Below are 21,680 nucleotides of genomic sequence, written 5' to 3'. Positions count from 1 at the left end.
TCTGGACTTTACCTTTCACGGACGCACTTTATCTGACTATTTCCGCTCTAAATTAATTCCCCGCGGTTTTAGAATTCATAACATGCCCACCATTGGTCGCAACAGCATTCCTTTCTGCAAAAAGTGGATTTCAATTTTAAATAAATGTTCAATGGACCTGATTTTATTGGTAATCGAGGAATCCACAAGGGAATGCGCTGCTACCAAAGAAAAATTACTGGTGTTTGAGACTGCTAATAAAAAGAAATTAGAGAAAGATAAAACCGTTAATTGGGTGGAGAAATTGGAGACCCAAATACAGTCTTACCAAAATGAATTAATTAAATTTAAAAAACAGAAATTGTTGAAAGTCCAACAGGACTATGAGTTACACCGGGTATACTCTTGGCTGGGTTCTTCAAATAATGAACAGAGGGGCCCAGCAAAAACATCATATTATAAACGTAGGAATTTCTCTAGGAACACCGCCAGTTCGGCTAGTGAGACAGATGAACGTTCTTCTACTGCCTCAACATCAAGAAAATCACAATCCCCTTTAGGCGTGAACACCCGGGCAAGATATACCACCCGAAAAGGTCACGCACAAGGAGGGGCGGGCAACAAAGGCGGCAAGCACGCACAGAAGCCGCCAAAAGGGAAAAAGACTTAATCTTTAATCTTTCCTCATGCATTCTAACACCTTCTGAAATTGGGGTCTTGAGTAAGGGGCTGTCTTTCGTGCCCACAAACCTGCCAGATATGTTCTATGACAAGATTGAGAACTTTAAACTACAACGCACCCTCAAGCTCAGGGAATACCATGATAAAAAATTGGACATTTCTCCATCCGAAGTACTACCTCGAGAGTTACATAAACTTGGACCGAGATCGCAGTTTGAACCCATCACAACCAACCCTTCTATCAAAACGTTCTGCCGCATGGTGGAATCTATGCAATGTCCTAGCCCTAGTCAGATTCATCCCAATTTAACTAAACAAGAACGTTTAGCTCTTAAATCATTGGGAGAAAGGCAAGACATAATAATACGCGGTGCTGACAAGGGGGGTTCAATTGTTGTGTTGGGTATAGATGAATATCGTACTGAATGTATACGGTTGCTTAATGATATTGATACCTATTGTTTACTTGATCATGATCCAACAGATCAATATAAGAGCGAATTGGATTGTATTTTGGATAAGGCGGTCACTGATGGGGTTATTTCAAGTGGTATATGTGGTAAATTAAAAACTGGGTTCCCAAAAGTACCAATATTTTACACGATACCGAAAATCCACAAGGACCCACTAAGACCTCCTGGCAGGCCCATTGTGTCTGCCAGGGGGTCTTTGTGTGAGCCAGTATCCATATACTTAGACTTGTTCATACAACCATGCATCCAGAGTACCTTCTCCTACCTCAAAGATTCTACAATGTTGCTCAGACACTTGGAGGAGTTACAGATTGTACCTGCGACTGTCACTATGGTGACACTTGACGTCTCCAGCCTCTATACCTGCATTCCTCACCGGGCAGGTGTTGAGGCTGTGAGACATCTATTGGTCAATAATTCACTGTACAAGGGTCCTGATATAGAATTCTTTTTGAGCCTTCTCATGTTCACCCTCACGCACAATTATTTTTTATTTGATGGCCGGTTTTACCGCCAGAAAACCGGCTGTGCTATGGGATCGGCAGTGGCACCGTCACTAGCCAACTCATTTATGTGGGAAGTGGAATGAGAATTATTTTTTGAGAATGCTAGTATAGCGGAGGGCATGTTTGTGTACTACAGGTATATTGACGATCTCCTGGTGTTCTGGGACGGGGACTTGCAATGTTTACTCACACACATTGATAATCACAATAAGTCTTCTAGTCCAATTAAACTCACATATAACACCAGCACCACAGAGATTCATTATCTAGATATAAAAATTTTGATTGTCCAGCAACGGATACAAACAACATTGTATACGAAGCCTACGGACCGAAATAGCCTGCTTAGGTATAACAGCTTCCACCCAAGGTCTACTGTTAGGGGTCTGCCATATTCTCAATACTTGAGGGTATGTAGGACCACTAGTGACCCAGAGGATACCGTGAGGCAGTTGGAAATTATGACAAAAAAATTTCTAGACAAGGGCTATCCTATCCTTGAGCTGGAAAAAGCCAAAAACAGGGCAATAGGCCACACACGCCAAACCCTCTTGTCAGAGTCCAGCACAAAGCGTAAGAAGGAGTCTTTACAGAACTCCATCCCGTGGATCACGGAATTTAATACACAAAGCACGGCAAAAAAGAAATATGTCAAATCATGGTGGCCGTTGGTGACATCTGATCCAGGCTTGAAAAGCCTGCATGGCACTCGCTTACTTGCAGGCCATTCTAGAAGTAAGAACATCAAGGACATTATTGTCCGGACCGACATCACGGGGTTAGGTCAAAACAAGACATCAAATTTTCTAACTAGAAAAAACGGATGCTATCGTTGTCTGGGATGCACGACATGTGGATACCTCCAGACAGGGGACACTGTTGTGCATGCCCAGACGGGTAAGAGATTTAAAATCGGATGGCCCCTTAGTTGTACCTCTAAATTTGTGATTTATGTGCTGTTCTGCCCGTGCGGGCTCCAGTATGTAGGCAAAACGGTGTGCCAATTCAAAGAGAGGATGGCACAACATAGGGCGGCCATTAGAGCCGCACTTTCTACAGGGAATAGTGAACAACCGGTGGCACGCCATTTCGCCCGATTGGGACATGGTGTGGCCACCATACGTTATAAAATTATCGATCATGTACCTCTATCACTGCGACGTGGTGATAGACATAAAAGATTACTACAGCTGGAGGCCCGGTGGATTTACCGCCTGGACACCATGGCCCCTAAAGGCCTGAATGAGACCATGGGTCTCAATTGTTTTCTTTGAATGTGTCCATATTAGGCTGGTGTGGTATACATGTTTGACATAAGATGACACGGTATAAAACATTTACAGGGGTAACATATAATTGTTTAGAAATGATTCAAGTTTAAATTCATACCCTTGTATACATGTGTAGACAATGTATATAGAGTTTATCATTAGACCTTCATGTACTTGTTGAGGTACCAGTTGTGTGTCACATGATATATACAATTTAGCATGTGAGAATGTTATTCTTGTCATTTGACCTAAAATTGATAACAATGTAGCAGCGGATTCTATGAGATGCAGATTGGTTTTATTTGTTTGTAATAATGTCACAGTTTTTTGTTGCGTTTTTTTATGTATGTATTTATGGTTATAAGATGGATGATTTGACACTGCAGGTAGACGGGATGCGGCTAACATGGTTTGCTGCTATGTGCATTTAGATTCTTTAGTTTAATCAGCTTACGATGCACGGGTTTCCGTGACAACGCTGGCGGCTTCCTGGTATACGAGCAGTGCCGCGTCTCCATGGTAACACACCCAGCAGTCTGTTCGGTGGTCCGCGTCACTTCCTCTTCCGGCAATAGCCGTGTATGCAGGGGGGAGTGGCGGAGGTCTGCGCGGACGCTGGCGGGAATACTGAATATTTTCCATTGGTGGGGGTAAGGTATAAAGTTTGTTTTGTGATCACTTGTTGTTATCCTGATGAAGGGGGACAACCCCGAAACGTTGATGATGTGATGATATATTAAAGCTTGGTTGCTTTATTTATGCACTACTTACCACGTCTCTGAGTGCCGCTTCCTGTTTATTTGCTGCATGTGCTGGGGCGCAGACCCCTCAAAGAAGGCACCAGAGCATCTACAATATTTATGGTTGGAGTGCCGGATCCTCTGCATGGATATATATATATATATATATATATATATATATATATATATATATATATATATATATATATATATATATATATATATATATATATATATATATATATATATATATAAATTCCATGCAGTTACCGGCACTCAATACCTCCCTTTCAAGTATGCCCCGGTGCCCTCCGTTGCAAAGACGTGTAAATATGTAAAATATCGGCGGCACTCGCTGGGGACTTTCTCAGCACAAGAAGAGACACAGCTCAAGTCTGCAGTTAACGTTTCAGTTTATGCAACTTTCGTCAGAACAACATACATAATGAAAAACACATACCTTTTATACCTGCACCAAACACCCGTGTGCACGTCCCAGGCTCGGTCACGTCGGCGGGGAATGGATAACGTCATCAGCCCGCACCACTGCCAGAACGCTCCTCCCCGTCGTCGCTCCGGTTACCATGGAGACATACTCTATACAAAGAAAAAACATGTGATATAACCCTAAGGATACTGAAGAGTCCGTGGCCATGGGGTTTCCACATCCCCATACAGGAAAGATGATTAAGATTGACAAGGTTTTAACCTGCACTAGTACGCACGTTATATATTTCATCAGATGCCCGTGTGGGCTCCTCTACATAGGCAAGACCACACGCCAATGCCGGGAGCGTTTGGCAATTCGGGCCGCCTTAGGTGGGGATAGTCAAGCACAACCAGTGGCTAGACATTTTGCTAAATTTAGACATAATTTAGCAACTCTTAAATATAAAATCATAGACCAACAACCTGACAATATCAGGGGAGATAGAAATAAATTATTACTACAGAGAGAAACTAGGTGGATACACCGTTTAAATACTATCGCCCCCAGAGGTCTTAACGAGCAGTTTAATTTAAATTGCTTTCTTGAATGAGATATGTATAGCATAGATTTATATTGTGTTTATGCTAGCAGCTAGCTCTGGTATGATATGTGACAATCGATCAAACTGCATGGCCACGGACTATATATATATATATATATATATATATATATATATATATATATATATATACAATCCCTGTGTGTGTGGGGTGTGTCGGTACGCCTGTGTCGGCATGTCGGAGGCGGAAGCAGATCATTGTGGTGTCTCCGTCGGCAACGCCGACACCTGATTGGTTGGACATGTGGAATGTTTTAAATGCAAATGTGACCTTGTTACATAAGAGATTGGACAAAGCAGAGTCCAGGGATAATACGGGGAGTCAATCAATGGTTTTGACGGTGTCACAAGGCCCTTCAGGGTCTCAGAAACGTCCCCTATCCCAAATAGCAGACACTGATACCGACACGGATTCTGACTCCAGTGTCGACTACGATGATGCAAGGCTACACCCAAGGGTGGCCAAAAGTATTCATTATATGATTATTGCAATAAAAGATGTTTTGCATATCACAGATGACCCCTCTGTCCCTGACACGAGAGTACACATGTTTAAGGAAAAGAAACATGAGGTAACATTTCCCCCATCTCATAGAAACATAGAAACATAGAACTTGACGGCAGATAAGAACCACTTGGCCCATCTAGTCTGCCCCTTTTTTTTTTATCCTTTATGTAATCTCAACCCTTTTTGAACCCTAATTCTTTGTAAGGATATTCATATGCCTGTCCCAAGCATGTTTAAATTGCTCTACAGTCTAATAGGCCCTACACACTGGCCGATTTTCTGAAAGATATGAACGATCTCGTTCATAAATGAACGAGAACTCGTTCATATCTTTCAGTGTGGAGACTTAAGCGATGAACGATGCGCGGCCCCGCGCTTGTTCATCGCTGGTCTCCCGTCGGCTGTGCATGCAGGCCAATATGGACGATCTCGTCCATATTTGCCTGCACTTCAATGCAGCCGCGTGACGGGGGGAGTGAAGAAACTTCACTCCCCCCGTCACTGCCCCCCCCGCCGCCGGGTCGCTCGTCGGCCGTATCGGCCGCCGGGCACCTCGGCGGCGCATCGGGAAATGTGTAGGGCCCCTTAGCCTCTACCACCTCTGATGGGAGACTATTCCACTTATCCACTACCCTTTCTGTGAAGTAATTTTTCCTTAAATTTCCTCTGAACCTTCCCCCCTCCAGTCTCCGTCCTCGAGTTCTAATATTTCTCTTCCTTTGAAGAATGTTTCCCTCCTGAACTTTAAGACCCTTGATATATTTGAAAGTTTCTGTCATGACCTGAATGCGTTATTTGAAAAAGCTTGGGAAACTCCAGACAAAAAACTGCAGATTCCCAAAAGAGTTCTTATGGCGTATCCTTTCCCGGCACAGGACAAGGTACGGTGGGAATCCTCGCCCAGGGTGGACAAAGCTTTGACGCGCTTATCCAAAAAGGTGGCACTACCGTCCCCAGACACGGCAGCTCTCAAAGATCCTGCTGATCGCAGACAGGAAACGACTTTAAAATCAATTTATACACATACGGGTGCTTTACTCAGACCGGCTATAGCAGCGGCTTGGGTCTGTAGCGCGGTAGCAGCTTGGACAGATACCTTGTCGGCTGATCTTGATACCCTAGATAAGAATACCATTTTGTTGACCTTAGGTCACATCAAAGACGCAGTCTTATATATGAGAGACGCTCAGAGAGACGTTGGACTACTAGGTTCAAGGGCCAACGCGATGGCGGTCTCGGCTAGGCAGGCACTGTGGACCCGCCAATGGACGGGTGATGCCGACTCAAAGAGGCATATGGAAGTTTTACCTTACAAGGGGGAGGTTTTATTTGGGGAAGGTCTCGCGGACCTAGTTTCCACAGCTACCACGGGTAAATCTACCTTTTTGCCTTATGTTCCCCCCACAGCAAAAGAAAACACCTCAATATCTGATGCAGTCCTTTAGGTCGCATAAGTCCAAAAGAGGTCGGGGCTCTTCCTTCCTCGCCAGAGGTAAGGGTAGAGGGAAGAGAATGCCTGCTACGGCCAGTTCCCAGGAACAGAAGTCCTCCCCGGCTTCTACTAAATCCACTACATGACGCTGGGGCTCCACTGAGGGAGGCCGCACCGGTGGGGGCACGTCTTCGACTCTTCAGCCACGTCTGGGTTCAGTCGGACGTGGATCCTTGGGCAATGGAAATTGTATCCCAGGGCTACAAGCTGGAATTCGAAGATGTGCCTCCTCGTCGATTCTTCAAATCGGCTTTACCAGTTTCTTCCCCAGAGAGGAAGATAATTTTAGCTGCAATTCAAAAGCTGTGTCAACAGCAAGTAATTATCAAGGTTCCCCTAACACAACCCTATTTGTGGTCCCGAAACCGGATGGCTCGGTCAGACCCATTCTAAATCTAAAATCCCTGAACCTGTTTTTAAAAAAGGTTCAAGTTCAAGAAGGAATCGCTCAGGGCAGTCATCTCCAGCCTGGAAGGGGGGGATTTTATGGTGTCATTAGACATAAAGGATGCATACCTTCATGTCCACATATATCCTCCTCATCAGGCATACCTGAGATTCGCTGTACAGGACTGTCATTACCAGTTTCAGACGTTGCCGTTTGGGCTTTCCACGGCTCCGAGGGTGTTCACCAAGGTAATGGCGGAAATTATGGTGCTCCTACGCAGGCAAGGAGTCACAATTATCCCATACTTTGACGATCTCCTGATAAAAGCGAGATCAAAGGAACAGTTGCAGAAAAGCGTGTCGCTCTCCCTGGGAGTGCTACAGCAACATGGATGGATTCTAAATCTACCAAAGTCGCAGTTGGTCCCAACGACTCGGCTGTCTTTCTTAGCATGATTCTGAACACAGAACAAAAGAGGGTTTTTCTCCCGAGGGAAAAAGCCCAGGAACTCCAGTACACGGTAAGAGACCTGTTGAAACCAAAAAGAGTGTCAGCCCATCAGTGCACTCGTGTACTGGGGAAAATGGTGGCGACCTACGAGGCCATCCCCTTCGGCAGGTTCCATGCGAGGACGTTTCAGTGGGACCTTCTAGACAAGTGGTCCGGGTCCCACCTTCAAATACTTCAGAAAATAACTCTGTCCCCCAGGGCCAGGGTGTCTCTCCTGTGGTGGCTCCAGAGTGCTCACCTTCTAGAGGGTCGCAGGTTCAGCATTCAGGACTGGGTTCTGATGACCACGGACGCGAGCCTCCGAGGATGGGGAGCAGTCACACAAGGAAGGAATTTTCAGGGACTGTGGTCAAGCCAGGAGGCTTGTCTACACATCAACATACTGGAATTGAGGGCCATATACAACGGCCTACGACAAGCGGAGAATATTCTTCGCGACCTACCGGTTCTGATTCAATCAGACAACGTCACAGCCGTGGCTCATGTAAACCGCCAAGGCGGGACAAGGAGCAGAGTGGAAATGGCGGAAGCCACCAGGATTCTGCGCTGGGCAGAAAATCACGTAAGCGCTCTGTCAGCAGTATTCATTCCGGGAGTGGACAACTGGGAAGCAGACTTCCTCAGCAGACACTATCTCCATCCAGGAGAGTGGGGACTTCATCAAGAGGTCTTTGCGGAGATAACAAGTCTTTGGGGACTTCCTCAAATAGACATGATGGCGTCACGCCTCAACAAGAAGCTTTGGAGGTATTGTGCCAGGTCAAGGGACCCTCAGGCAGTAGCGGTGGACGCTCTCGTGACACCATGGGTGTTTCAGTCGGTCTGTGTGTTCCCTCCTCTTCCTCTCATCTCAAAGATACTGAGAATCATAAGCCGAAAAAGAGTGCAGACAATACTCATTGTTCCAGATTGGCCTCGAAGGGCCTGGTATTCAGATTTTCAGGAGCTGCTCACAGAAGATCCATGGCCTCTTCCTCTCAGAGAGGACCTGTTACAGCAGAGGCCCTGCGTGTTCCAAGACTTACCGCGGTTAGATTTGACGGCATGGCGGTTGAACGCCAAATCCTAGCTGGGAAGGGTATTCCGGAGGAAGTCATCCCTACTCTGATAAAGGCTAGGAAGGAGGTGACGGCGAAACATTATCACCGTATCTGGAGGAAGTATGTTTCTTGGTGTGAAGCCAAGAATGCTCCTACGGAAGATTTCCACTTGGGCCGGTTTCTCCACTTTCTACAGACTGGAGTGGATATGGGCCTAAAGTTAGGCTCCATTAAGGTACAGATTTCGTCCCTTTCTATATTCTTCCAGAAAGAATTGGCTTCTCTCCCAGAAGTCCAGACTTTTGTAAAGGGAGTGCTGCACATTCAACCTCCTTTTGTGCCCCCAGTGGCACCATGGGACCTTAACGTGGTGTTACAGTTCCTAAAGTCTCACTAGTTAGAGCCTCTTCAAACTGTTGAGTTAAAATTTCTCACTTGGAAGGTGGTCATGTTGTTGGCCTTGGCATCTGCGAGGCGGGTGTCCGAATTGGCGGCCTTGTCTCATAAGCGCCCCTATCTCATTTTCCATGTGGATAGAGCAGAGTTGAGGACTTGTCCTCAATTTTTGCCTAAGGTGGTGTCATCGTTTCATATGAACCAACCTATTGTGGTGCCTGTGGCTACGGGAGTTTTGGAGGATTCCAAATCCCTTGATGTAGTCAGGGCCTTAAAAATTTACGTAGCCAGGACGGCTCATATTAGGAAAACAGAAGCTCTGTTTGTCCTGTATGCAGCCAACAAGGTTGGCGCTCCTGCTTCTAAGCAGACTATTGCTCGCTGGATCTGCAACACGATTCAGCAGGCTCATTCTACGGCTGGATTGCCGGTACCAAATTCGGTAAAGGCCCATTCCACTAGGAAGGGGGGCTCTTCTTGGGCGGCTGCCCGAGGCGTCTCGGCTTTACAGCTTTGCCGAGCAGCTACTTGGTCGGGTTCAAACACTTTTGTTAAATTCTACAAGTTTGATACCTTGGCTGATGAGGACCTCATGTTTGCTCAATCGGTGCTGCAGAGTCATCCGCACTCTCCCGCCCGGTTTGGAGCTTTGGTATAATCCCCATGGTCCTTACGGAGTCCCCAGTATCCTCTAGGACGTAAGAGAAAATAAGATTTTGAACCTACCGGTAAATCTTTTTCTCCTAGTCCGTAGAGGATGCTAGGCGCCCATCCCAGTGCGGACATATTTCTGCATGACTTGTATATAGTTCTTGCGTACATAAGGGTTATGTTACAGTTGAGATCAGTCTTTAGCTGATACTGTTTTGTTCATACTGTTAACTGGTTGCGTATATTCCAGGTTATACGGTGTGGATGGTGTGGGCTGGTATGAATCTTGCCCTTAGATTACCAAAATCCTTTCCTCGTACTGTCAGTCTCCTCTGGGCACAGTTTCTCTAACTGAGGTCTGGAGGAGGGGCATAGAGGGAGGAGCCAGTGCACACCCATTCTAAAGTTCTTTATAGTACCCATGTCTCCTGCGGAGCCTGTCTATACCCCATGGTCCTTACGGAGTCCCCAGCATCCTCTACGTACTAGGAGAAAAAGATTTACCGGTAGGTTTAAAATCTTATTTATATGTGCACTGTCTAAATAACTGTGACAGGACGGTACCGTACAAAAGCACTCACCGCTTTCGCGTCCCGTCTCCTGTGTACAGAATGGAAGGTTAGGTCACACAGGACCTGACCACAGAGGGGATTCCCGCTTACCGTCAGTAACCGCCTGTTACTGACTCCACCCACTGTGCTGTGGGCGGGTTTATGCTGCCACCACCAAACTCCTAACCTGCCGTGGCGTTTGGAACCACGGTTCTGCTCTGTATGTGCCGACGCACTGCCTTACCACACCTGTGTGGTATTGACGAATCCCCACTAGCCACTTGCTAGGCCTCTACCGGTAGCTGGCGGAAGGCGGAACTTGGAGACGTTAGGTGCTTCCCTGGACAGCCGGAGGACGGGGCTATGTTTGGCATAACCCTGTAGGTCACAAGATGAAGCAATCTTCTTGAGGCAGATGAGATGTTTATTTGCTCAATAATAGTCTTAAAAAGACTCTTCCCTATTGCTAGGGGCAACAGCATACAGCAAGATGTTCCAGCAGAATGAAGATGGTACAATACACTCTGGAGGCACGCAGGCCTCCTTTTTATGTCAATTTTCCACACAGTACAACAGGGGGTCATGTCCTCCCTGAGCCCTTTCTATCCAATCAGGATATGTTAGAAAATACAAGTAAATAATTTACATTTCAAAAGGAGATAAGTGCAATAAAACAATATCCTCCTTCCTGTCACGCAGACAACGTTTGGTATCAGATTAACATTCACTATTGATAAATGTATCACATAGCTTCAAAATACAAATGTTTCTGTCTCATTCACATCTCCAGGCAAACCCAGTGTTTGGGATTACAACAGGAAAGGCTGCAACACAAACAAACAGTCTTCCTTCCTGCATCTACCATTCAGGGTTTGTATATCAATTAAATCAGTTACTTGAAACAGGTTCCAAGCCCAGAACTACTTTACATATGGGATAAGGAGATCCCCGTGAGTAACATCTTTCTCTAAGGAACTTACACATCATAAGGTTTTGTCATTCACACCTCACTGCTAGGACAGGGCCATTAGCATGCCACTTCCTACTGACAGGAGATGATTATTCAGACATCTATAGTAAGTGCATTTTTCCTTTAAATATACAGGTGACCACATCTTAAATATAAATACATTTAAACATGCAATCCTACAATTGTGCACAGAGCACTACATATGACATGTTAAGACACATCATTATTTTTAAACAGTCTGCGCCCAGCGCCGTAAGTACATTGAACAGTGACGCCAAGCGCCTATTGTCCGCAACATGGCGCCGGGCACGAGGGTTAACCCCTTCAGTGCCGCAGCCGCCATTACACGTGTGGCTGGTTAGTCTCTCCGGCCACAATAACGTTGGGTTATATTGCAGCATGGAGGTGGAGGTGCGCGGTCTCTCGGACAGTGTGGGTTATTATATGTGCGCTGTATAGATAATGTTGGGTTATATTGCAGCGTGGAGGTGGAGGTGTGCGGTCTCGGATAGTGTTATTATATGTGCGCTGTATAGATAACGGCTGGTGTATTGCAGCATGGAGGTGGAGGTGCGCAGTCTCTCGGACAGTGGGTTATTATATGTGCGCTGTATAGATAACGGCGGGTTTATTGCAGCATGGAGGTGGAGGTGCGCGGTCTCTCGGACATTGGGTTATTATATGTGCGCTGTATAGATAACGCCGTGTTTATTGCAGCATGGAGGAGGAGGTGCGCGGTCTCTCGGACAGTGTGGGATATTATATGTGCGCTGTATAGATAACGGCGGGTTATATTGCAGTATGGAGGTGGAGGTGTGCGGTCTCTCGGACAGTGTGGGTTATTATATGTGCGCTGTATAGATAACGGCGGGTTTATTGCAGCATGGAGTTGGAGGTGCGCGGTCTCTCGGACAGTGTGGGTTATTATATGTGCGCTGTATAGATAACGGCGGGTTATATTGCAGCATGGAGGTGGACGTGCGCGGTCTCTCGAACAGTGTGGGTTATTATATGTGCGCTGTATAGATAACGGCGGGTTATATTGCAGCATGGAGGTGGAGGTGCGCGGTCTCTCGAACAGTGTGGGTTATTATATGTGCGCTGTATAAATAACGGCGGGTTATATTGCAGCATGGAGGTGGAGGTGCGCGGTCTCTCGGACAGTGTGGGTTATTATATGTGCGCTGTATAGATAACGGCGGGTTATATTGCAGCATTGAGGTGGAGGTGCGCAGTCTCTCGAACAGTGTGGGTTATTATATGTGCGCTGTATAGATAACGGCGGGTTATATTGCAGCATGGAGGTGGAGGTGCGCGGTCTCTCGGACAGTGTGGGATATTATATGTGCGCTGTATAGATAACGGGGTGTATTGCAGCATGGAGGTGGAGGTGCGCGGTCTCTCGGACAGTGTGGGTTATTATATGTGCGCTGTATAGATAACGGCGGGTTTATTGCAGCATGGAGGTGGAGGTGCGCGGTCTCTCGGACAGTGTGGGTTATTATATGTGCGCTGTATAGATAACGGCGGGTTATATTGCAGCATGGAGGTGGAGGTGCGCGGTCTCTCGAACAGTGTGGGTTATTATATGTGCGCTGTATAGATAACGGGGTGTGTATTGCAGCATGGAGGTGGAGGTGCGCGGTCTCTCAGACAGTGTGGGTTATTATATGTGCGCTGTATAGATAACGGCGGGTTATATTGCAGCATGGAGGTGGAGGTGCGCGGTCTCTCGGACAGTGTGGGTTATTATATGTGCGCTGTATAGATAACGGCGGGTTTATTGCAGCATGGAGGTGGAGGTGCGCGGTCTCTCGGACAGTGTGGGTTATTATATGTGCGCTGTATAGATAACGGCGGGTTTATTGCAGCATGGAGGTGGAGGTGCGCGGTCTCTCGGACAGTGTGGGATATTATATGTGCGCTGTATAGATAACGGCGGGTTTATTGCAGCATGGAGGTGGAGGTGCGCGGTCTCTCGAACAGTGTGGGTTATTATATGTGCGCTGTATAGATAACGGCGGGTTATATTGCAGCATGGAGGTGGAGGTGCGCGGTCTCTCGGACAGTGTGGGTTATTATATGTGCGCTGTATAGATAACGGCGGGTTTATTGCAGCATGGAGGTGGAGGTGCGCGGTCTCTCGGACAGTGTGGGATATTATATGTGCGCTGTATAGATAACGGCGGGTTATATTGCAGCATGGAGGTGGAGGTGCGCGGTCTCTCGGACAGTGTGGGTTATTATATGTGCGCTGTATAGATAACGGCGGGTTTATTGCAGCATGGAGGAGGAGGTGCGCGGTCTCTCGGACAGTGTGGGTTATTATATGTGCGCTGTATAGATAACGGCGGGTTTATTGCAGCATGGAGGTGGAGGTGCGCGGTCTCTCGGACAGTGTGGGATATTATATGTGCGCTGTATAGATAACGGCGGGTTTATTGCAGCATGGAGGTGGAGGTGCGCGGTCTCTCGGACAGTGTGGGTTATTATATGTGCGCTGTATAGATAACGGCGGGTTATATTGCAGCATGGAGGTGGAGGTGCGCGGTCTCTCGAACAGTGTGGGTTATTATATGTGCGCTGTATAGATAACGGCGGGTTATATTGCAGCATGGAGGTGGAGGTGCGCGGTCTCTCGGACAGTGTGGGATATTATAAGTGCGCTGTATAGATAACGGGGTGTATTGCAGCATGGAGGTGGAGGTGCGCGGTCTCTCGAACAGTGTGGGATATTATATGTGCGCTGTATAGATAACGTTGGGTTTATTGCAGCATGGAGGTGGAGGTGCGCGGTCTCTCGGACAGTGTGGGATATTATATGTGCGCTGTATAGATAACGGGGTGTGTATTGCAGCATGGAGGTGGAGGTGCGCAGTCTCTCGAACAGTGTGGGTTATTATATGTGCGCTGTATAGATAATGTTGGGTTATATTGCAGCATGGAGGTGGAGGTGTGCGGTCTCGGATAGTGTTATTATATGTGCGCTGTATAGATAACGGCTGGTGTATTGCAGCATGGAGGTGGAGGTGCGCGGTCTCTCGGACATTGGGTTATTATATGTGCGCTGTATAGATAATGTTGGGTTATATTGCAGCATGGAGGTGGAGGTGTGCGGTCTCGGATAGTGTTATTATATGTGCGCTGTATAGATAACGGCTGGTGTATTGCAGCATGGAGGTGGAGGTGCGCGGTCTCTCGGACATTGGGTTATTATATGTGCGCTGTATAGATAACGCCGTGTTTATTGCAGCATGGAGGTGGAGGTGCGCGGTCTCTCGGACAGTGTGGGATATTATATGTGCGCTGTATAGATAACGGCGGGTTATATTGCAGCATGGAGGTGGAGGTGCGCAGTCTCTCGGACAGTGTGGGTTATTATATGTGCGCTGTATAGATAACGGGTTATATTGCAGCATGGAGGTGGAGGTGCGCGGTCTCTCGAACAGTATGGGTTATTATATGTGCGCTGTATAGATAACGGGGGGTGTATTGCAGCGTGGAGGTGGAGGTGCGCGGTCTCTCGGACATTGGGTTATTATATGTGCGCTGTATAGATAATGTTGGGTTATATTGCAGCATGGAGGTGGAGGTGTGCGGTCTCGGATAGTGTTATTATATGTGCGCTGTATAGATAACGGCTGGTGTATTGCAGCATGGAGGTGGAGGTGCGCGGTCTCTCGGACATTGGGTTATTATATGTGCGCTGTATAGATAACGCCGTGTTTATTGCAGCATGGAGGTGGAGGTGCGCGGTCTCTCGGACAGTGTGGGATATTATATGTGCGCTGTATAGATAACGGCGGGTTATATTGCAGCATGGAGGTGGAGGTGCGCAGTCTCTCGGACAGTGTGGGTTATTATATGTGCGCTGTATAGATAACGGGTTATATTGCAGCATGGAGGTGGAGGTGCGCAGTCTCTCGGACAGTGTGGGTTATTATATGTGCGCTGTATAAATAACGGCGGGTTATATTGCAGCATGGAGGTGGAGGTGCGCGGTCTCTCGGACAGTGTGGGATATTATATGTGCGCTGTATAGATAACGGGGGGGTGTATTGCAGCGTGGAGGTGCGCGGTCTCTCGGACAGTGTGGGTTATTATATGTGCGCTGTATAGATAACGGGGGGTGTATTGCAGCATGGAGGTGGAGGTGCGCGGTCTCTCGGACAGTGTGGGTTATTATATGTGCGCTGTATAGATAACGGCGGGTTATATTGCAGCATGGAGGTGGAGGTGCGCGGTCTCTCGGACAGTGTGGGATATTATATGTGCGCTGTATAGATAACGTTGGGTTTATTGCAGCATGGAGGTGGAGGTGCGCGGTCTCTCGGACAGTGTGGGTTATTATATGTGCGCTGTATAAATAACGGCGGGTTTATTGCAGCATGGAGGTGGAGGTGCGCGGTCTCTCGGACAGTGTGGGTTATTATATGTGCGCTGTATAAATTACGGCGGGTTTATTGCAGCATGGAGGTGGAGGTGCGCGGTCTCTCGGACAGTGTGGGTTATTATATGTGCGCTGTATAAATAACGGCGGGTTTATTGCAGCATGGAGGTGGAGGTGCGCGGTCTCTCGGACAGTGTGGGATATTATATGTGCGCTGTATAGATAACGGGGGGTGTATTGCAGCATGGAGGTGGAGGTGCGCGGTCTCTCGGACAGTGTGGGATATTATATGTGCGCTGTATAGATAACGGCGGGTTATATTGCAGCATGGAGGTGGAGGTGCGCGGTCTCTCGGACAGTGTGGGTTATTATATGTGCGCTGTATAGATAACGGCGGGTTATATTGCAGCATGGAGGTGGAGGTGCGCGGTCTCTCGGACAGTGTGGGATATTATATGTGCGCTGTATAGATAACGGGGGTGTATTGCAGCATGGAGGTGGAGGTGCGCGGTCTCTCGGACAGTGTGGGTTGTTATATGTGCGCTGTATAGATAACGGGGGTGTATTGCAGCATGGAGGTGGAGGTGCGCGGTCTCTCGGACAGTGTGGGTTATTATATGTGCGCTGTATAGATAACGTTGGGTTTATTGCAGCATGGAGGTGGAGGTGCGCGGTCTCTCGGACAGTGTGGGTTATTATATGTTCGCTGTATAGATAACGTTGGGTGTATTGCAGCATGGAGGTGGAGGTGCGCGGTCTCTCGGACAGTGTGGGTTATTATATGTGCGCTGTATAGATAACGGGGGTGTATTGCAGCATGGAGGTGGAGGTGCGCGGTCTCTCGGACAGTGTGGGTTATTATATGTGCGCTGTATAGATAACGGCGGGTTATATTGCAGCATAGAGGTGGAGGTGCACGGTCTCTCGGACAGTGTGGGATATTATATGTGCGCTGTATAGATAACGGCGGGTTATATTACAGCATGGAGGTGGAGGTGCGCGGTCTCTCGGACAGTGTGGGATATTATATGTGCGCTGTATAGATAACGGCGGGTTATATTGCAGCATGGAGGTGGAGGTGCGCGGTCTCTCGGACAGTGTGGGATATTATATGTGCGCTGTATAGATAACGGCGGGTTATATTGCAGCATGGAGGTGGAGGTGCACGGTCTCTCGGACAGTGTGGGATATTATATGTGCGCTGTATAGATAACGGCGGGTTATATTGCAGCATGGAGGTGGAGGTGCGCAGTCTCTCGGACAGTGTGGGATATTATATGTGCGCTGTATAGATAACGGGGGGTGTATTGCAGCATGGAGGTGGAGGTGCGCGGTCTCTCGGACAGTGTGGGATATTATATGTGCGCTGTATAGATAACGGGGGGTGTATTGCAGCATGGAGGTGGAGGTGCGCGGTCTCTCGGACAGTGTGGGTTATTATATGTGCGCTGTATAGATAACGGCGGGTTATATTGCAGCATGGAGGTGGAGGTGCGCGGTCTCTCGGACAGTGTGGGTTATTATATGTGCGCTGTATAGATAACGGCGGGTTATATTGCAGCATGGAGGTGGAGGTGCGCGGTCTCTCGGACAGTGTGGGATATTATATGTGCGCTGTATAGATAACGGCGGGTTATATTGCAGCATGGAGGTGGAGGTGCGCGGTCTCTCGGACAGTGTGGGTTATTATATGTGCGCTGTATAGATAACGGCGGGTTATATTGCAGCATGGAGGTGGAGGTGCGCAGTCTCTCGGACAGTGTGGGATATTATATGTGCGCTGTATAGATAACGGGGGGTGTATTGCAGCATGGAGGTGGAGGTGCGCGGTCTCTCGGACAGTGTGGGTTATTATATGTGCGCTGTATAGATAACGGCGGGTTATATTGCAGCATGGAGGTGGAGGTGCGCAGTCTCTCGGACAGTGTGGGTTATTATATGTGCGCTGTATAGATAACGGCGGGTTATATTGCAGCATGGAGGTGGAGGTGCGCGGTCTCTCGGACAGTGTGGGATATTATATGTGCGCTGTATAGATAACGGGGGGTGTATTGCAGCATGGAGGTGGAGGTGCGCGGTCTCTCGGACAGTGTGGGATATTATATGTGCGCTGTATAGATAACGGCGGGTTATATTGCAGCATGGAGGTGGAGGTGCGCGGTCTCTCGGACAGTGTGGGATATTATATGTGCGCTGTATAGATAACGGGGGTGTATTGCAGCATGGAGGTGGAGGTGCGCGGTCTCTCGGACAGTGTGGGTTATTATATGTGCGCTGTATAGATAACGGGGGTGTATTGCAGCATGGAGGTGGAGGTGCGCGGTCTCTCGGACAGTGTGGGTTATTATATGTGCGCTGTATAGATAACGTTGGGTTTATTGCAGCATGGAGGTGGAGGTGCGCGGTCTCTCGGACAGTGTGGGTTATTATATGTGCGCTGTATAGATAACGTTGGGTGTATTGCAGCATGGAGGTGGAGGTGCGCGGTCTCTCGGACAGTGTGGGTTATTATATGTGCGCTGTATAGATAACGGGGGTGTATTGCAGCATGGAGGTGGAGGTGCGCGGTCTCTCGGACAGTGTGGGTTATTATATGTGCGCTGTATAGATAACGGCGGGTTATATTGCAGCATAGAGGTGGAGGTGCACGGTCTCTCGGACAGTGTGGGATATTATATGTGCGCTGTATAGATAACGGCGGGTTATATTACAGCATGGAGGTGGAGGTGCGCGGTCTCTCGGACAGTGTGGGATATTATATGTGCGCTGTATAGATAACGGCGGGTTATATTGCAGCATGGAGGTGGAGGTGCGCGGTCTCTCGGACAGTGTGGGATATTATATGTGCGCTGTATCGATAACGGCGGGTTATATTGCAGCATGGAGGTGGAGGTGCACGGTCTCTCGGACAGTGTGGGATATTATATGTGCGCTGTATAGATAACGGCGGGTTATATTGCAGCATGGAGGTGGAGGTGCGCAGTCTCTCGGACAGTGTGGGATATTATATGTGCGCTGTATAGATAACGGGGGGTGTATTGCAGCATGGAGGTGGAGGTGCGCGGTCTCTCGGACAGTGTGGGATATTATATGTGCGCTGTATAGATAACGGGGGGTGTATTGCAGCATGGAGGTGGAGGTGCGCGGTCTCTCGGACAGTGTGGGTTATTATATGTGCGCTGTATAGATAACGGCGGGTTATATTGCAGCATGGAGGTGGAGGTGCGCGGTCTCTCGGACAGTGTGGGTTATTATATGTGCGCTGTATAGATAACGGCGGGTTATATTGCAGCATGGAGGTGGAGGTGCGCGGTCTCTCGGACAGTGTGGGATATTATATGTGCGCTGTATAGATAACGGCGGGTTATATTGCAGCATGGAGGTGGAGGTGCGCGGTCTCTCGGACAGTGTGGGTTATTATATGTGCGCTGTATAGATAACGGCGGGTTATATTGCAGCATGGAGGTGGAGGTGCGCAGTCTCTCGGACAGTGTGGGATATTATATGTGCGCTGTATAGATAACGGGGGGTGTATTGCAGCATGGAGGTGGAGGTGCGCGGTCTCTCGGACAGTGTGGGTTATTATATGTGCGCTGTATAGATAACGGCGGGTTATATTGCAGCATGGAGGTGGAGGTGCGCAGTCTCTCGGACAGTGTGGGTTATTATATGTGCGCTGTATAGATAACGGCGGGTGTATTGCAGCATGGAGGTGGAGGTGTGCGGTCTCTCGGACAGTGTGGGTTATTATATGTGCGCTGTATAGATAACGGCGGGTGTATTGCAGCATGGAGGTGGAGGTGCGCGGTCTCTCGGACAGTGTGGGATATTATATGTGCGCTGTATAGATAACGGGGGGTGTATTGCAGCATGGAGGTGGAGGTGCGCGGTCTCTCGGACAGTGTGGGATATTATATGTGCGCTGTATAGATAACGGCGGGTTTATTGCAGCATGGAGGTGGAGGTGCGCAGTCTCTCGGACAGTGTGGGATATTATATGTGCGCTGTATAGATAACGCCGTGTGTATTGCAGCATGGAGGTGGAGGTGCGCGGTCTCTCGGACAGTGTGGGATATTATATGTGCGCTGTATAGATAACGTTGGGTTTATTGCAGCATGGAGGTGGAGGTGCGCGGTCTCTCGGACAGTGTGGGATATTATATGTGCGCTGTATAGATAACGCCGTGTGTATTGCAGCATGGAGGTGGAGGTGCGCGGTCTCTCGGACAGTGTGGGTTATTATATGTGCGCTGTATAGATAACGGGGTGTGTATTGCAGCATGGAGGTGGAGGTGCGCGGTCTCTCGGACAGTGTGGGATATTATATGTGCGCTGTATAGATAACGGGGTGTGTATTGCAGCCTGGAGGTGGAGGTGCGCGGTCTCTCGGACAGTGTGGGATATTATATGTGCGCTGTATAGATAACGGGGTGTGTATTGCAGCATGGAGGTGGAGGTGCGCGGTCTCTCGGACAGTGTGGGATATTATATGTGCGCTGTATAGATAACGGCAGGTTATATTGCAGCATGGAGGTGGAGGTGCGCGGTCTCTCGGACAGTGTGGGATATTATATGTGCGCTGTATAGATAACGGCGGGTTATATTGCAGCATGGAGGTGGAGGTGCACGGTCTCTCGGACAGTGTGGGTTATTATATGTGCGCTGTATAGATAACGGCGGGTTATATTGCAGCATGGAGGTGGAGGTGCGCGGTCTCTCGGACAGTGTGGGATATTATATGTGCGCTGTATAGATAACGGCGGGTTTATTGCAGCATGGAGGTGGAGGTGCGCGGTCTCTCGGACAGTGTGGGTTATTATATGTGCGCTGTATAGATAACGGCGGGTTTATTGCAGCATGGAGGTGGAGGTGCGCGGTCTCTCGGACAGTGTGGGATATTATATGTGCGCTGTATAGATAACGGCGGGTTTATTGCAGCATGGAGGTGGAGGTGCGCGGTCTCTCGGACAGTGTGGGTTATTATATGTGCGCTGTATAGATAACGGCGGGTTATATTGCAGCATGGAGGTGGAGGTGCGCGGTCTCTCGGACAGTGTGGGATATTATATGTGCGCTGTATAGATAACGGGGGGTGTATTGCAGCATGGAGGTGGAGGTGCGCGGTCTCTCGGACAGTGTGGGATATTATATGTGCGCTGTATAGATAACGTTGGGTTTATTGCACCATGGAGGTGGAGGTGCGCGGTCTCTCGGACAGTGTGGGATATTATATGTGCGCTGTATAAATAACGGCGGGTGTATTGCAGCATGGAGGTGGAGGTGCGCGGTCTCTCGGACAGTGTGGGTTATTATATGTGCGCTGTATAAATAACGGCGGGTGTATTGCAGCATGGAGGTGGAGGTGCGCGGTCTCTCGGACAGTGTGGGTTATTATATGTGCGCTGTATAAATAACGGCGGGTGTATTGCAGCATGGAGGTGGAGGTGCGCGGTCTCTCGGACAGTGTGGGTTATTATATGTGCGCTGTATAGATAACGTTGGGTTTATTGCAGCATGGAGGTGGAGGTGCGCGGTCTCTCGGACAGTGTGGGATATTATATGTGCGCTGTATAGATAACGGCGGGTTATATTGCAGCATGGAGGTGGAGGTGCGCAGTCTCTCGGACAGTGTGGGATATATTATATGTGCGCTGTATAGATAACGGGGGGTGTATTGCAGCATGGAGGTGGAGGTGCGCGGTCTCTCGGACAGTGTGGGTTATTATATGTGCGCTGTATAGATAACGGCGGGTTATATTGTATCATGGAGGTGGAGGTGCGCGGTCTCTCGGACAGTGTGGGTTATTATATGTGCGCTGTATAGATAACGGGGGGTGTATTGCAGCATGGAGGTGGAGGTGCGCGGTCTCTCGGACAGTGTGGGATATTATATGTGCGCTGTATAGATAACGGGGGGTGTATTGCAGCATGGAGGTGGAGGTGCGCGGTCTCTCGGACAGTGTGGGATATTATATGTGCGCTGTATAGATAACGTTGGGTTTATTGCAGTATGGAGGTGGAGGTGCGCGGTCTCTCGGACAGTGTGGGTTATTATATGTGCGCTGTATAGATAACGTTGGGTTTA

General features: G+C 48.4%; 1 protein-coding gene across 1 annotated transcript in view; it reads left to right on the top strand.

Moving 5' to 3' along the window:
* The window catches only part of PARP10 (poly(ADP-ribose) polymerase family member 10), a 279,539-nt gene that overhangs the window by 32,766 nt on the left and 225,093 nt on the right, over positions 1-21,680 (top strand). The window lies entirely within an intron of this gene.

Source organism: Pseudophryne corroboree, chromosome 5 (genome assembly GCF_028390025.1).
Source record: "Pseudophryne corroboree isolate aPseCor3 chromosome 5, aPseCor3.hap2, whole genome shotgun sequence".
Taxonomy (NCBI): Eukaryota; Metazoa; Chordata; class Amphibia; order Anura; family Myobatrachidae; genus Pseudophryne; species Pseudophryne corroboree.
The sequence above is the reverse complement of the archived record's forward strand: the minus strand, read 5'-3'. Positions and strand labels throughout refer to the sequence as shown.